We start from the raw sequence: 18,924 nt of genomic DNA, 5'->3' as shown, positions 1-18,924 counted from the left end.
CCTCTGCAGTATGTGTTACCTACCATCCTTATGAGGATTGAGACCACAAGCATGTGGTTTTATCTCATTGTGATATAACCTGAAATCATAAAAATTTCAGAAGAAAATGAGAATTTTTTTTTGCCATTGGTGTTGGCAATGGTTTTAAATGGAATATGCTCAGACTGTGCAAGAAAAAACAGCTGAGAGTATATAAAGCTAAAAAATTCTTCTATACAGCAAATGAATCAATCAATGAAATGTAAAAGTAGACTGGGTTAAAGAAAACTGTTTCTAGACTCATGTCTGATAAAAGCTCAACATCCAAAATATAATAAACTTACACAACTCACCAAAATTTAATATAAACCCCTCATAACCTAATTTAAATATGGTCAAATACTTAGATTCTGCCCTAAAAATTTAAAAAGTGTGTAAAGACATATGAAAGTTACTCAAGATCACGTATTAGGCGTGCCTGTCAAAAAGTTTTTTCTCAGCAAAAGAAACAATAAGAGAGGTAAATAGGGAGCCTACATCCTGGGAACAAATCTTTACTCCTCACACTTCAGATAGAGCCCTAATATCCAGAGTATACAAAGAACTCAAAAAATTAAAAAATGAGAAAATTAATAACCCAATCAACAAATGGGCCAAGGACCTGAACAGACACTTCTCACAGGAGGACACAAAATCAATCAATAAGTACATGAAAAAATGCTCACCATCTCTAGCATTCAGAGAAATGCAAATAAAAACCACCCTAAGATACCATCTCACTCCCGTAAGATTAGCAGCCATTATGAAGTCAAACAACAACAAGTGCTGGCGAGGATGTGGGGAAAAGTGTACACTTGTACATTGCTGGTGGGACTGCAAATTGTTGCGGCCAATTTGGAAAGCAGTATGGAGATTTCTTGGAAAGCTGGGAATGGAACCACCATTTGGCCCAGCTATTTCCCTTCTTGGTCTATTCCCTAAAGACCTAAAAAGAGCATGCTACAGGGACACTGCTACATCGATGTTCATAGCAGCACAATTCACAATAGCAAGACTGTAGAACCAACCTAGATGCCCTTCAATAGAATAATGGATAAAAAAATGTGGCAGTTATACACAATGGATTATTTTTCTGCATTAAAAAATGACAAAATCATAGAATTTGCAGGGAAATTGATGGCATTAGAACAGATTATGCTAAGTGAAGCTAGCCAAACCCTAAAAAATAAATGCCAAATGTTTTCTTTGATATAAGGAGAGTAACTAAGAACAGAGTTGGGAGGAAGAGCATGAGAAGAAGATTAACATTAAACAGGGGTGAGAGGTGGGAGGGAAAAGGAAAGAGAAGGGAAATTGCATGGAAATGGAAGGAGACCCTCTTGGTTATACAAAATTACATACAAGAGGATTTGAGGGGAAAGGGGGAAAAACAAGGGGGTGAAATGAATTACAGTAAATGGGGTAGAGAGAGACGATGGGAGGGGAGGGGATGGGGGATAGTAGAGGATAGGAAAGGCAGCAAAATACAACAGACACTAATATAGCAATATGTGAAACAGTGGATGTGTAACCGATGTGATGCTGCAATCTGTATACGGGGTAAATCTGTATACTTGAATCAAAGTGTGAAATTTGATTTGTCAAGAACTATGTAATATATGTAATGCTTTGAACAACCAACAATAAAAATTAAAAAAAAGATCCCGTATTAGGCTACATAAAATGATAATTTAGCTTTTCTGCTTTATTTGTCTCACAGGATTATGGGTGCACACTCTCCATACTTCACAGGGCCTCTTGAGATCAATTAGCAAAATGCCAGGTTCTCATTTTCCCACATTATGCTTCCTCATTATTTCATCTTAATTGCCAAGAAAATCTCGAGCCTGGAAAACAACAAAATATAGATAAATTGCTAGATAATCATCAACTTTGAAAATTACTTCAGAAATCAATAAATACATTAGTAGACCGAGATGTGAGGAAATATAAAATAGACCTACAAATCAACATTTAACTTTACAACTGCTCAAAAAATACTTGCAGTTATGCTGATATGGGAGCACATGCCACTAGTCTTCACTACCTCGAGGCCACAGCAGGAGGAGGATTTAGGCTAAGGTATTTGAGGCCAACCTGGCAAAAACTCAGCTCTAAAAATTGACCCACCAAAAGACCAAACAGTAATCACATTTTTAAAAAGGAGCCTTCACTGGTGATTTCTACGAAACATGTAATAAGGATCAGTAACAATAATTCATGATCATGTCTAAATGTAGAAGAAGAAAATTGACTAATTCTTTCTGTAACACAAGAAATACCAGCCAACACAGCATAAGAATGGAAATTGCAGACCATCTTTTTATAGATGTTGATGCAGATATTCAAAACCCCTAGTAAACTGAGAACAACAACCAAAACAATCATTGGACTTCATGACCAAGAGGGACATTGTCATATGGGAGGTTTTCAAAAATCATTTTGATAGAGCAAAGCTTTTGGCAAATCACTTACCAAATTTCTGTAAAACTTATGGCCAATTATGACTAGAGGACAATTCTTTTTCAATCCACTTAAAGGCAGCTATGAACTGTTTTCAAATTTAATGGTGTGAACTGAAGTGTTTATCAATTTATTTTTAGGAAAAGAAAAAAAATGTATGCTTTGATAACTTCTAAATATTGTTTGAGAATATTAAATGGGATTTTATACATCAAAAATCAAATAGCATATGCAGATGATACTATTATTTCTATAATGTTTCTAAGCAATATCCATGAACTAATGAAACATAAGAATTAGTTCAATAATGTCATGGGTTAAATGGTCAACATTAAATCATTTAAATTATATACGGTAGCAATGAGCAGTGTTAAAATCGAGGCACAATCCATTCACAAATATAGGGAAATAATCTAAATGAAAGTATTAACAAAAGAATTGTTCACTGCAAAGTAAAAAGTAAAGGTGAAAGTAAAATGAAAAAATGATCTTGGAAACAAAATGGGAAAACTGTTAATATTCAATGATTAAAAGTTTGATTTGGGGTTTTAAGGGTCAATAGGCTTCCTCCAGACTAGCATGTGGGGTGTGGCCAGGCTTTCTCCTCCGGTCTGTTCTGGTGCAGTGCCAGGCTTCCTCCTCCAATCTGATATGTAATATATATATATATATATATATATATATATATATATATATATATATATATATATATAATATTTATATTAGTTATGTTATTAATTGTGTTTTTGAGCTCTATAGTTTCTCTATTCAACTTTTGTTTGAAAGATCTATCCAGTGGTGAGAGAGGTGTGTTAAAGTCACCCCAGATCACGTTCTGGTCAATGTGACTCTTGAACTTGAGAAGAGTTTGTTTGAACAGAGGTGCCCCATTGTTTGGGGCATATATATTTATGATTGTTATGTCTTGTTGGTGTATGGTTCCCTTGAGCAGTATGAGATGTTCTTCTTCATCTATTTTGATTAACTTTGGCTTGAAGTCTACTTTATTTAATATAAGTATGGAGACCCCTGCTTGCTTTCAAGGTTCATGTGAGTGGTATGTTTTTTTCCCAATCTTTCACCTTCAGTCTGTCTTTTCCTGAGTCTCCTAGAGGCAGAATATTGTTGCAATTTTTTTTTTAAATCCAGGCTACTAGCCTATGTCTTTTGATTGGTGTGTTTAAGCCATTAACATTTAAGGCTATTATTAAGTCATGCTTTGTATTTCCAGCTACCTTTGTTTATTTTTGCTATTTGACTTGAAGTGTTAATTATTGTTTAATTTTTAATTTGTATCTTCATATAGGAACCAGCATTTTAATTGAACATGTGTAGTGATCAAATCAGTGCAATTTCTACCTTCTAAAATATCATTTTGATGTTTGAAACCTCTGAACTGTTTTTAGAATGTCCACAGTCTAATAATTACTTATACAATTAAAACCATGGGCTATAAAACCTAAGAGTTACTTTTCCCTCTTAACTGCTTTTTGGCACTCCTTGCCAACTGTCTCTTAAAACATATATAAAAAGCTTTTCTCATTTGTGGTTCTTTGTGATCAACTTTCTCAGCTTCAACATATGAGTGCAAACATACAGGATTTGTGAAATATGAAAAATCACTAGAAAAAGACAGTCTCCCATGGTAAATACAGAAAAAATATATAAATTTAAAAATTGTAGACTATAATCCCAGTGCCTTGGGAGGCTAAGACAGGAGGATGGTAAGTTCAAATCCAGCAACAGCAAGGCACTGAGCAACTTGGTGAGATGCTCTCTCTAAATAAAATAATATAAAAAAAAATAGGAGTGGAGATGTGGCTCAATGGTTGAGTCCTCATGAGTTTAATCCCTGGTACTCACCCCCAAAATATTTTAGGGTTCACATTTAATCATTAGGCCTTAGGTATTTTTGGTGGCATCTATATATAAATGGCATATGCCAATTCTTATGAATTTATTTTATGTAAGTCAAATATTATATAAATATTTTTATATTATAAGCTTAAGTTGACCTATATTAGCATGTAAAAAATAACCTCAAAATGCTTTTAGGTGAGGCTGAATGCCTGCAATCCCATTGGCTCAGGAGTCAGAGGATTACAAGGCCAAAGCTCAATAACTTAGCAAGATTTTCTCCCAATATAAAAAAAAAATGGCTGGTGTGATAGTTTAATGAGTAAATGCCATGGGTTCAATCTGCGGTACAAAGGAAAGGAGGAGAGTTTTAAAATTTCCTTGTCTCAATATCAAAAATATATGAGAAATTTAAAACCAAAAACTGCATTCTATCACTTTTCTGTGACACACAGAATCTGATTTAATTCATTTTAAACATTTGAATCTTACACAATCCAATTTTTCTAACACTCAATAAATGACATGTTTTAATCATGTGTGTCTCCAGGCCATTGGATGAATTTAAGGTCAATGTAGCTGAGGAAACTGCAGTCATACAAACTGGAGTGTGCAGGTGCCATGAATTTGCAGAAATAGTCAAGAACTCATGGATGGGTTGTTCATTGCCTTGAGACTGTTGGTAAATTATTTTCTGATGATAAATTTCTATATCAGTATTGGGAAAAACTTAGACCCTTTCCTGAGAGTATGCTTCAAACAAAGGGACACAATTTCATGCAATAATGAGGAGAACTAATCTTCATACAGGTAGTGGCCAGGAGAAAGCACAGTCTGGTCATTCTGCTAGCTCCAGTTTTGAACCACAATCATCACTAAATAATGTGCATCAAGTATATATGATTAAAATTGTGTAAATGTACCATGGAAGTGTTGTGAAGAAATATCTATAGTAATGTCCATGCTAAGGTACCATTGTTGTTAAGAAGCATCCTGGAGAATGGGAATGATTCATAGATGACTGAAATCATGAGCTATGTACCTTCCCAGCTGTGCAGATTATGCCTCGCACAACATAGTCCAGGAGATCATGAGACATAACACAACCTCTCTGACATCAGAGAGGTAATCTGAGAAACACCCCTCAAACAAGGGTCTATGGAGTGGTATTTCCAGCTTGGTCCACAGATGCCCTATTGTACTGGGCACTCATGTCCTTTATGCACTGGAGAAATCAAGCTGCCCCCTAGAGTGGGCATTCTGTGATGCTGTCTCTCTGACCCTTGCAAGATTGCCTCATGGTATTTGTTTTACAGCAATTTGACTCTCATAGTTTCTATTACCCATTGTTTCCGTTTCTGTAAGCTATAGAAAAGCCCAGAATGAGCAACTCATGGGTTTTAAATTGCATAGTGTTCTGAGGAACATGATGCAATCTCACCCCACCCCACCCCAGCCCTCCAGGGCCCGAGCCTCTGCCTTCTCCAGCATTTTCCCAGTTGATATACTGTTTTTGTAATACCTTCCTGTTAGTGGCTATTTGCCATTTTTGTTGAGAGACTGTTGGGACAGTGCTCCACCTTTGTAGAAGAGAACATCTCTCCAATTACTCATGCACCACTTTCTGTTTCTGCCCATGCTGCATTGTTAGCACCTTGGAGCCTAAGAGTAGAAAACACACCTTGACCCTCTCCTAACGGAAAACATGATTTCCCATGAGACTATGACTCAAGAAGTTGAGATGTATTTAATAAGTTTAGGATGAACACCCAGAATACAACAGTTACTAATATGGCATTATGTAAAAATGTGGATGTGTAACCAATGTGATTCTGCAATCTGTATTTGGGGTAAAAATGGGAGTTCATAACCCACTTGAATCTAATGTATAAAATATGATATGTGAAGAGCTTTGTAATGTTTTGAACAACCAATAAAAAAAAAGAAAATGGGGGATGGGGCTGGAGCTCAGTTGTAGAGCACTCACCCAGCGTGTGCAAGTCCCTGGGTTCCATCCTCAGCACCACAGAAAAATAAATGGATAGAATAAAGGTATTGGGTCCAACTCCAATAGAAAAATATTTTAAAAAATAAATACTGAAAAGGCAATGGGTATAGCAATTAGGGAAATGAAAATTAAAACTGTACTGAGCTTCTCTTTCACTCCTGTCAGAGTGAATTACCAAGAATACATTAACAATAAATTGGTGAGGATGTGGGGAAAGGGAATGCTCACACCTTGTTGGAGAAACTGCACATTGGTGCAACCTCTCTGGAAACCAGGAAGGAGATTCCTCAAGAAACCAGGACTGGAACCACCATCGGACTCAGTTATCCCACTCCTCAGCATAAATCCAGAGGATTTAAAATCAGCATACTACAGGGTCACAGCCACATCAATGTTTATGATAGCACAATTCACACTATCTAAGCTACAGAACCAGCCTAAATGCCCATAAACAGATAAATAGATAAAGAAATTGTGGTGTATATATACACAGTGGAATATTACTCAGATTTAAAAAAGGATGACTTCATAACATTGGCCAGTAAAAAATGATCTGGAGATTATCATGCTAATGGCAATCCCCCCAAACCAAAGGTTACATATTTTCCCTAACATGTGTTATCTACATCACAAGGAAGGTGGGGGGCAGGAAGAGAAATTCAGTAGACAAAGGGGAGCGACAGGAAGGGGGTGGAGATAAAAACTGGAAAGACAGTAGCAGGTGTCAAACATAATGTTCCTATTTAAATATATGAAAATACTTAAGTGAATCCCCACGTCATGCCCACCCACAGCAATGTGGTCCTAAGGAGAATAAGGTATATTTTATGTTTCGATAATTTTACCAAAATGGACTCTAAGGTCATGTATATCTAAGAAGAACCGATAAAACAGAAAAACATTAAAAAGTACTGAAAAGGACCATGGGTCCAAATTGATAGCATCATAGCCGGATGACGAAATGTCTTTAGGTACATTCCAGAATTTTCTAAACTGCTCCCCCATTGGATGCTGCCAAAGGTGTTGAAGCCTGGGGGAAGGTAACACTGTCTTGTGTGAAGAGAGTGTCTTCCTTATCTATTGGATTTGACCTGCGAAGTTGAGCAGCTGCCCACATACTGAATGTCACAAACACATGTATGTGTTATCTAATCAGTAACTAGTGTATCTTTCAACTGCATGATTTTTTATTGCATGTGGGAGGAAATTGAGAATGCTTTCTTTGAGTGCCCACAGCACTATTCATAGTACTCATAGCACTGCTATGTAATGTTTCCTCTCTGCTCAACTTGTAAGTATTGTTCTTGTGCTGCTTTGTAAAACAAATAGAAAAGAGTTGTAAACAAAAAATTTTGTGATTATAGCTAGTTGTGCAGACTGACTTGGGCAACTCTATTTAACATTGTTGTTTTGTATGGGCTCAAGGTACTCTTTTATACATTTATTTAACCTTAATGACATTACCATTCATTAAAGGGATTTTAACTCACAAACCTTTACAGTATACAAATTTTCCCTTGTCATTTTTAAAATTTCTTACTCTTTTTAGGTATACATTATAGTAGAGCAAATGTTGACATATTATACAAGGAGTAAAACTCATTTTAGTTAGCATTCCATTCTTGAGGTGTACATAGTGTGGACCTTCCCTGGTGGTGTATTTATATATAAACTTTGAAAAGTTGTGTCTGATTCATTCTACTGTCACTTGTATTCCTATTTTCCTTTTTTCCCCTTCAATCCAACTTTGTCTAATCCACTGAATTTCTATTCTCTCCCCCTCCCTTGTTGCATGCTTTAGCATGCATATATATTATGTATTATATGTAATGTCTCTTTCATTCTACTATCATTTCTATCTCCATATTCCCTCCCCTCCCTGCACTCCTCTCTATTTAATCTACAGTAACTATTCTTCCCTATCCCCATTGTGAATTAGCATACACTTATCAGAGAGAACATTTGGCGTTTGTGTTTGTGTGTGTGTTTGTGTGTGTGTGAGTGTGTGTGGTGGTCTTAATTCACTTACCATGATAGTCTTCAACTCTATCCTTTTACCAACAAATGGCATAGTTTCATTCCTCTTTAAAGCTAAGTAATATTCCATTGGTGGGGGAAATTTATATATCTATATATCTATATATCTATATCTATATCTATATATATATATATATATATATATATATATATATATATATATATATATAATTTTACTTATCTATTCATCTGTTGAAGGAAACATAGTTTGGTTATATGTTTTATCTATTGTGAATTGTGCTGCTATAAACATTGGTGCAGCTGTTTCCCTGTAGTATGCTGTTTTTAAGTCCTTTTGGTATAGTCCAAAGAGAGGGATAGCTGGGTCAAATGATGTTTCCATTCTGGCTTTTCAAGGCGGCTCCATACTGATTTCCATGGTGGTTGCACCAATTTGGAGTCAATCTCATGAGCAATGTGTGAGTGTTCCTTTTCCCCCACAACCTCACCAACATTTATTGTTGCCTGTATGATTAATGATTGCCATTCTGACTGAAGTGAGATAAAATCTTAAAGTAATTTAGATTTACATTTTCCTAATTGAAGATAGGTGGAATGTTTTTTTCATATATTTGTTAATGGATTATATTTCTTCTGTGAAGTTGTCTGTTCAGTTACTGAGTCCATTTGTTAATTGGTTTTTGTTGTTGTTGTTTGTGTTAATTTTGAGTACTTTATATACCCTAGACATTAGTGCTTTTTCTGAATTATGTGCAGTAAGATTTGTATAAAATCTGTAGGTTCTTTCTTCACATTATTGTTTCTTTTGCTGAGAAGCAGCTTTTTAGTTTGAAACTCTCCTCTTTATTTATTCTTGATTTTTAATTTTTGTGCTGTAGGGGTCTTGTTATGGAAGTCAGATTGTGGACCAACATTCACCTCAGATTTTTAAATGGCATCCGAAGTTCATGAATGTTTCAGTTTTATTGTTTCTCTTACTACCTTGCCTTATAGATCTACATGTTCTAAAGAGTCATGAAATGATCTAGCTTCACATACATGATTTTCTGATGATCATTATTTTTCAATATGTAGCTGCAGATTATTTAAAATACAAATCTACTATTTCAGACTTTAAATAAAGTACATACATGCCTTGTGTAGGAAATATTCCATCAATAGATTAACATCAAATCTATTATATATATATATATATATATATATATATATATATATATATATATATATATATGCCTGGATTCAAATGCATACACATCCAACCCAGAGCTTAGCCCATAACACTTATTCTATACTAGTTCTACACTTTAGAACAACCTTAAAAGCTGTTATAAATCCAAAGCCTGAGACTCACTCCCCAGACATTCTTCTTTTTTGGGGGGTATGATGACAAAGATTGAACTCAGGGGCACTCAACCCCTGAGCCACATCCCTATCTTTATTTTATGTATAGTCAGGATATCACTGATCTGCTTAGTAAATTTTTTTCATTGAGGCTAGCTCTGAACTCATGACCCTCCTTCCTCAGCCTTCCAAGGTGCCTAGATTACAGGCATCTGCCACCATGTCCAGCTGCCCAGAGAGCGTTCTTTAACTGGTTGGAACCCACTTGTTCAGTATGTTTTGGCCTAATCCTCACAATTAGAGATGAAATTATTTTCCTCTCTATGAAAAATCCTGGCTAAAAAGAGATTGGAATCAACAACACCTAATTACACAGCATGTACACATTACAAATGTGTGGTCTGAAATTCTGCACCTCTCCAAAGGTATCTTCTTGGCTCCACAAAGTTGGAAGTACTGGCCAACACTCTGCCATGGCTCATTCAGAATCCTCCAAGGACGTGAGTATATATGAAGGACAGTATTCCTGGTGGCACTTTGGTGATTTATGGGCTATGCCAGGGAGTAAGGCAGATCCTAATTCACCAGAGGCACAAAACTTTCATGTGGCTGGTCCAGGATGGGGGCTGCATGAGGGGATACTTTTCATCCACCCTTGATGTGTCTTTCCTAACTGTTCATATGCTGAAATACTTGTTCAATGACTTGCACCCTTTTCCTGTTTTATGTTTCCCTCTCATGTGTCTTTGGAGGTCTCATGCTTTGGCAATTATTGTGACTTTTGTCTTCAGTTTTCCAACCTCCCTCATCCCATCCATGTGGAATTTCTGCCTGAGGATATTAGTTTTCATTTTATATATTTCCATTTAGTCCAAATTTCCAGTTACCTCCAGAAAAAAAACAAATGTTTCATTTGTTTTCATGCTTGTACTAAACCTCCACATGTTGATAATGGCAGTGTTCAAGAACTATCTTCTGATTTCTACAACTGGAACATAAGTGGGTCTGCTTGAAATAACTGTCCTTTCTTTTGACTTCAGAAAATGGGGATCCTTTTTAATATAGTACTTTAATGCTTTTATGTATATTTATATACAGTACCCAGGAGACTGAGCCTGCTTTTTACATGGTTTTCTCTCAGAGACGGTGGAGTTGATCATGTAGGCTTCTTGGAGTGGACTGCAGCTCGGACTCTGACTTGGCTCTGACTAGATTCCATCTGCCTGTGATTTCTACAACATGTGACCTATAGCTCTTCCTCTTCTTTTCTTAATTTTAATATTTCATTTAGAGCTTGAGCCACAGGACTGTCACTTTTGAAAGGACGACATACCAAACCATCACTACCCCCAAAAAGGTGTGCTCCATGTGCAAACTAGGAAAGAGGGGCCCATCACACTCCAGGGCTTCAGGGAAATTATGGGGGTGCCAGGAGTCCCTCACATCAAAGTAGAGGCATTATAAGTTGTGGAACAGGTTTGGACTAATTTGATTTTAGGACCAGAATTAGAGTAATTTAAGTTTCCTTATCAACATGAGAAAATGATCTCAATCAAGATCCTTTTGCAGATGTGTCCAGGAAACTTTAAGAGTTTGAAGCCCAGATCTCTTGGATTGCTGTTATCCATCAGAGAAGACAATAAAATTAAGAGAGATGACATGTCCCACTGGGGAAGCCACAGTTCTGTGTTCTCCAGTGGGAAATTCTTGCCTTTCTACAGACATTAAAATTACAAATCTGCAGTTACAGAACTTAAACACATCCTTTCCATACAACTTACAAGTGTTTTTGCTCTGCTCAGTTTATTCAGGTGACAAAGTACCTCTGTGTCCTCAGATGCAGAGTTAGTGTGGATTCTAAAAAGGGCATTGGAGGAGGAAATTCAATCTACTAGTGAGGTTTCCCAGTAGCTTATTTGCTTCTCAAAGAAGCAAACATCTTTAGAAGAAAATATCCTCATTGTACCATACAGAACATGGTCCTCTGAGCTCATTAGGACTATTGGAGCCCAGAGGACCATGTTCGGTATGGTGTAATGAGGATATTGTCTTCTAAAGATGTTTGATTCTTTGAGATCCTGCTAAAATGAGTCAGTTTTTCTAATAGGAATGTCAGATTTACTTCTTCATTTTTCAATTTAATAACTTCATGGGACATAACTTACATATGGTATGTCATGTAGAGATTTTAAACACTACTAATTTGTATACTTATTACCAGGGAATTAATAAGTTTTAATATTTTGATTGATAATCTTGCTTTGGTAATCTTCATAACTCATAGAACAATTATTGTTTGAGTAGTTTTACATTTTGAAATCTTTAGAGGGAAATGAGATTCTATGTCCAAAACCTCATTTTATAGAATGGAATCTCACATGATTAAGAACTTTCAGTTGGTAAATGTCAAACAAGGGACCGTGATCAGAAGGAAGTACATTGAATATTGTAGAAAGTCAAATAAATGTGCTGGTAAGTTCCAAAACATGGTGCCAAATTACAGGCTTGTGAATATAATTCACAAGAATTTGGAAGAATATTTTTATGTATTAGTCTATTCTGTTTTAATCACTAAAACCCTTTTGCAGTTTCTAATAATGGAAATGTGTAAATTCAATTTTGCTTAGAGGAACATTCAGGACACTTGAAATCCATCCTACCCTGGACAGTTTCAGATTTTTTTCCAAAATTCAATTTTTCATGTCATTAGCATGCACAGATAAATGTGACCCGAAGACACACAGAACAAGATAAAGAAGGAAAACTGAAAGCACACCTTGACTCTTCCATCGCAATATCAGTCAGGGAAAATGGACCCTCCTGCAGAATCTTACGGATTTCCCAGTAATGAGAGCTTGGGGTCTGCAGAGAAGTGCATGGGCTTTCTTATCCCTGAGGATGTCCACAGAACATAGTAGAGGAGAGTGTGGCTGTGGAGTCTCTAATCAAGACCTCCAGAGACCAATCAGGAAGCAGACCTGATTTTATTGTGCAGTTACCATGTATATGTACTCAGGCAGTGCCTAAGCAAAATATAGACAGCCACCAATACAATGTCTGCTTACTGTCCTTGCAGTGAACAATCAAAGAGTGGGACTGCAACACATGGCCTCGTGCCCAGAGCTGTGCCCATGCGGTAAGCAGTTTGCCACTCACATGCCTAGCATGGGGAGTGGCCTGCCATACAGACACCCTTAACATATGCCCTGTATGCAGTACTTCATGCACCTGTCCCCACAGAGAAACACCTCTGGGGTTTCTTCTTTTCTTGACTTTAAAGAACAATTTCTCTTATAGTGGCCTTTCTCAGGAGAAACTTAAAATGATAGTAATATAAATATTATAGACATAAGTGTGAATCCTGAGCTGTATTTTAAAACCCTGACAATTTACAAAAGCAAGCCATGGTTCTCATATCTACTTCTCAAAAAGAGCTGCCATTCATTCAGTCAAGTATTGCCCAGGGTTTGCTCATCATGTTACTGGAGGGTGTGTTTTGCAGCAGAGGTTCTGGGTGATGGTGTCCCCCGCTCTGAGGTGTCAGTAATTTCTCCCTAGTGCTCTTCATAGATTCTCAGCACATAAAGAGCCACAAGTAAGAGATTTCTGCCCAGGCTGACATCAGTCCCAAGCCCACTTGCTTGAATCAAGACCAGTCCCAATTCTCCATCTCCCTTTTGTCTGTTAGTGAATACCAAGAGGACATGGGGAGGGTTGGCAGTAGTGGTAAAGCTGAGCTGTGAGATGAGGACCACCCCAAGCTGTAATTCTGCACAGGTGTGTTAGGGGTGACAGATCCTATTTCCTCATCCCTTATGAACAGGATGGTGCTCACACTGCATATGGGAGAAGACATGTTTCTTCCTCTCACTTTCACCATGGAATGTGCCCACCCAGAGGACCCAAATAACCCTAACTTACAGTGGGGTGTCCTTCTCCTATAATTCTCTCTACTTCTGTCCTGACCACCAGCTCGTGTCCACTGCCTGAGCAGTCCTCACAAGATGGTTGCAACACAGATGATGGTGCATGTATCATAGAGCCACCCCTGACTTTATTGACAGCACCATATCTAACATGACTCCTTCCTGGATCCAGATACTAAAGGGAGTCATTACTATCAGCTCTAACAAACAAAACTTCTGATATTTTTTTTTAATTTCTTTTTCATGTGTGATCTGTTTTTTCTCATCTCCTCACTTGGCCTTAACTTCTTCTTACCATCTGTGAATTCTTCAAATGTAACCTATTTCAGAAATCTGTGTTAGGTTCCCTGTGATTTGCATATCCTTCCACACAGAATGCCCACTCTAGGGGGCAGCTTGATTTCTCCAGTGCATAAAGGACATGAGTGCCCAGTACAATAGGGCATCTGTGGACCAAGCTGGAAATACCACTCCGTAGACCCTTGTTTGAGGGGTGTTTCTCAGATTACCTCCCTGATGTCAGAGAGCTTGTGTTATGTCTCATGATCTCCTGGACTATGTTGTGTGAGGCATAATCTGCACAGCTGGGAAGGTACATAGCTCATGATTTCAGTCATCTATGAATCATTCCCATTCTCCAGGATGCTTCTTAACAACAATGGTACCTTAGCATGGACATTACTATAGATATTTCTTCACAACACTTCCATGGTACATTTACACAATTTTAATCATATATACTTGATGCACATCATTTAGTGATGATTGTGGTTCAAAACTGGAGCTAGCAGAATGACCAGACTGTGCTTTCTCCTGGCCACTACCTGTATGAAGATTAGTTCTCATTATTGCATGAAATTGTGTCCCTTTGTTTGAAGCATACTCTCAGGAAAGGGTCTAAGTTTTTCCCAATACTGATATAGAAATTTATCATCAGAAAATAATTTACCAACAGTCTCAAGGCAATGAACAACCCATCCATGAGTTCTTGACTATTTCTGCAAATTCATGGCACCTGCACACTCCAGTTTGTATGACTGCAGATTCCTCAGCTACATTGACCTTAAATTCATCCAATGGCCTGGAGACACACATGATTAAAACATGTCAGTTATTGAGTGTTAGAAAAATTGGATTGTGTAAGATTCAAATGTTTAAAATGAATCAAAGCAGATTTTGTGTGTTACAGAATAGTGATAGAATGCAGTTTTTGGTTTTAAATTTTACATTTTTTTGTTGTTGAGACAAGGCAATTTTAAAACCTTCCTCCTTTCCTTTGTTCCACAGATTGAACCCAGGGCACTTAGTCATTAAATTATATCACCAGCCATTTTTTATATTGGAGGAAAATCTTGCTAAGTTACTGAACTTTGGCCTTGCAATCCTCTGACTCCTTAGCCAATGGGATTGCAGGTATTCAGCCTCACCTAAAACAATTTTTAAGTTATTTTTTACATGATAGTATAGATCAATTTAAGCTTATACTATAAAGATATTTATATAATATTTGACTTACATAAAATAAATTCATAAGAATTGGCATATGCCATATATATATCACCAAAAAATAACTAAGTACTAGTGATTAAATGTGAACCCTAATATATTTGGGGGGTGTACCAGGGATTAAACTCATGGGCACTCAACCATTGAGCCACATCTCCACTCCTATTTTGTATTTTATTTAGAGACAGCATCTCACCAAGTTGCTCAGGGCCTTGCTGTTTCTGGATTTGAACTCATCATCCTCCTGTCTTAGCCTCCCAAGGCACTGGGATTATAGTTTACAATTTTTAAATTTATATTCTTTTTTATCTGGATTTACCATGGGAGACATTTTCTAGTGATTTTTCATATATCACAAATCCTGTATGTTTTCACTCATATGTTTAAGCTGAAAAAGTTGATCACAAAGAACCACAAATGAGAAAAGCTTTTAATATCTGTTTTAAGAGACAGTTGGCAAAGAGTGCCAAAAAGCAGTTAAGAGGGAAAAGTAACTCTTAGGTTTTATAGCACATAGTTTGAATTGTACAAGTAATTATTAGACTGTGGACATTCTAAAAACAGTTCAGAGGTTTCAAACATCAAAATGATATTTTAGAAGGTAGAAATTGCACTGATTTGATCACTACACATGTCCAATTAAAACTCTGGAACCTATATGTGGATACCAATTACAAATTATACAATAATTAACACTTCAAGTCAAGTACAAAAATAAACAAGGATGGCTGAAAATACAAACCATGTCTCAATAGTAACCTTAAATGTTAGTGGCTTAACACACCAATCAAAAGAAATAGGCTAGTAGCCTGGATTTTAAAAATCCAACAATATTCTGCCTCCAGGAGACTCAGAAAAAGACAGACTGAAGGTGAAGGATTGGGTAAAAACATACCACTCACATGAACCTTGAAAGCAAGTAGGGTCTCCATACGTATATCAAATAAAGTAGACTTAAGTCAAAGTTAATCAAAATAGATAAAGAACAATATCTCATACTGCTCAAGGGAACCATACACCAACAAGACATAACAATCATAAATATATATGCCCCAAACAATGGCGCACCTATGTTCAAACAAACTCTTCTCAAGTTCAAGAGTCAAATTGACCACAACATGATCTGTGATGACTTTAACACACCTCTTTCACCACTGGACAGATCTTCCAAACAAAAGTTGAATAAAGAGACTATAGAGCTCAATAACACAATTAGTAACTTAATTGACATATATAGAATATATATCAGACCAGAGGAGGAACCTTGGCACCGTGCCAGGCCAGACTGGAGGAGGAAGATCGACCTCATGCCAAGTGCTAGTCTGGAGGAAGTCCATCAACCCTTAAAACCCAAAATGAAACTTCTAATCATTTAATATTAACAGTTTTCCCATTTTGTTTCCATGATCTTTTTTGCATTTTACTTTCACCTTTACTTTTTACTTTGCAGTGAACCATTCTTTTGTTAATACTTTAATTTAGATTATTTTTCCTATATTTGTTATTTTAACACTGTTCATTACTACTGTAATTAATTTAAATGATTTAATGTTGACCATTTAACCCATGACATTATTGAACTAATTGTTATGTTTCATTAATTTATGGAAATTGCTTAGAAACATTATAGAAATAATAGTATCATCTGCATATGCTATTTGATTTTTGATGAAAATCCTGTTTAATATTCTCAAACAAAAGTTAGAAGTCAGAAAAGCATACTTTTTTTTTTCTTTTTCTAAAACTAAGTTGTGAAACACTTCAGTTAACACCTTTAAATATGAAAACAGTTCATAGCTGCCCTTTAGTGGATTGAAACAGAATTTTTCTCTGGTCATAATTGGCCATAAGTTTTATAGAAATTTGGTAAGTGATTTGCCAAAAGCTTTGCTCTATCAAAATGATTTTTGGAAACTTCCCATATGACAATGTCCCTCTTGGTCATGCAGTGCAATCATTCTTTTTGTTGTTGTTCTCAGTTTGCTAGGGGTTTTGAATATCTGCATCAACATGTATAAAAAGATGGTCTGCAATTTCCGTTCTTATGCTGTTTTAGCTGGTATTTGTGTCCTTACAGAATGAATTAGTCAATTTTCTTCTTCTACATTTAGACGTGATCATGAATTATTGTTACTGATCCTTATTACATGTTTTATAGAAATCACCCGTGAAGACTCCTTTTAAAAAATTTGATTAATGTTTGGTTTTTTGGTAGGTCAATTTTTAGAGCTGGGTTTTTGCCAGGTTGGCCTCAGATTCCTTAGCCTAAATCCTCCTCTTGCTGTGGCCTCATGGTAGTCAAGACTAGTGGCATGTGTTCCCATATCAGCTTAACTGCAAGTATTTTTATGAGCAGTTGTAAAGTTAAATGTTGATTTGTAGGTCTATTTTATATTTCTTCACATCTGGGTCTACTAATGTATTCTATTGATTTCTGAAGTAATTTTCAGAGTTGATGATTATCTAGCAATTTATCTATATTTTGTTGTTTTCCAGACTTGAGATTTTCTTGGCAATTAAGATGGAATAATGAGGAAGCATAATGTAGGAAAATGAGAACCTGGCATTTTGCCAATTGATCTCAAGATGCCCTGTAAAGGATGGAGAGTGTGCACTCATAATACTGTGAGACAAATAAAGCAGAAAAGCTAAATTATCACTTTATGTAGCCTAATATGTGATCTTGAGTAACTTTCACATGTCTTTACACACTTTTTTAAATTTTAGGGCAGAATCTAAGTATTTGACCATATTTAAATTAGGTTATGAGGGGTTTATATAAAATTTTGGTGAGTTGTGTAAGTTTCTTATATTTTGGATTTTGAGGTTTTTCAGACATTGGGCTAGAAACAGTCTTCTTTATCCCAGTCTACTTTTGCATTTCATAGATTGATTTCTTTGCTGTATAGAAGAATTTTTATCTTTATATAGTCTCAGCTGTTTTTCCCTGCACAGTCTAAGCATGTTCTATCGAAAACCATTGCCAAAACCAATTACAAAAAAATTTCTCATTTTCTTCTGGAACTTTTATGATTTCAGTTTATATCACAATGAGATATAACCACACGCTTGTGGGCTCAATACTCAAAATATTGGTAGGTAACACATACTGCAGAGGATATTCAAAAAAGGAAACACTTGGACATTCTTGCCAGGAATATAAATTTGAATAAACATTAAAAAAATATAAGGGGGATTTTCAAAAAAATATTACTAGAGATGCTATATGACCTAGACACTGAGAATATGCCTGTATTTTTAGGATTCTTCAGAATAATAGAATACATAAAAAATGTACATATGTATACAGAAGGGAGCTTATTATATTTACTCACATAATCATGGGAGGAATAGTCACCAAATGTTTGCCTACAGGATGGCAACACTGGGAAACTGGTAACAGCTCAGTCCAAGAAGCTGGAAGCTTCACAATATGAGGAAGCAAATGAAGCATCTGTGGTCCAGGAAAGAGGACTTAAATGATCCTGGTAGATGAAAAAACTAATAACCTGATCAACAAGTGAGCTAAGGACCTGATCAGATACTTTCCAGGAGAGGATATGCAATCAATAAATATATGAAAAAATGCTCATCATCTCTAGGAATCAGAGAAATGCAAATCAAAACTACTCTAAGATATCATCTCACTCCAGTCAGAATGGCAGCTATTATGAAGACAAACAACAGTAAGTGTTGTTGAGGATGTGGGGAAAAGGTACACTCATACACTTCTGGTGGGACTGCAAATTGATGCATCCAATTTGAAAAGTAGTATGGAGATTCCTTGGAAATATGGGAATGGAACCT

This window comes from Spermophilus citellus (assembly GCF_964194105.1).
Source record: "Spermophilus citellus genome assembly, contig: SCAFFOLD_255, whole genome shotgun sequence".
Lineage (NCBI taxonomy): Eukaryota > Metazoa > Chordata > Mammalia > Rodentia > Sciuridae > Spermophilus > Spermophilus citellus.
The sequence above is the reverse complement of the archived record's forward strand: the minus strand, read 5'-3'. Positions refer to the sequence as shown.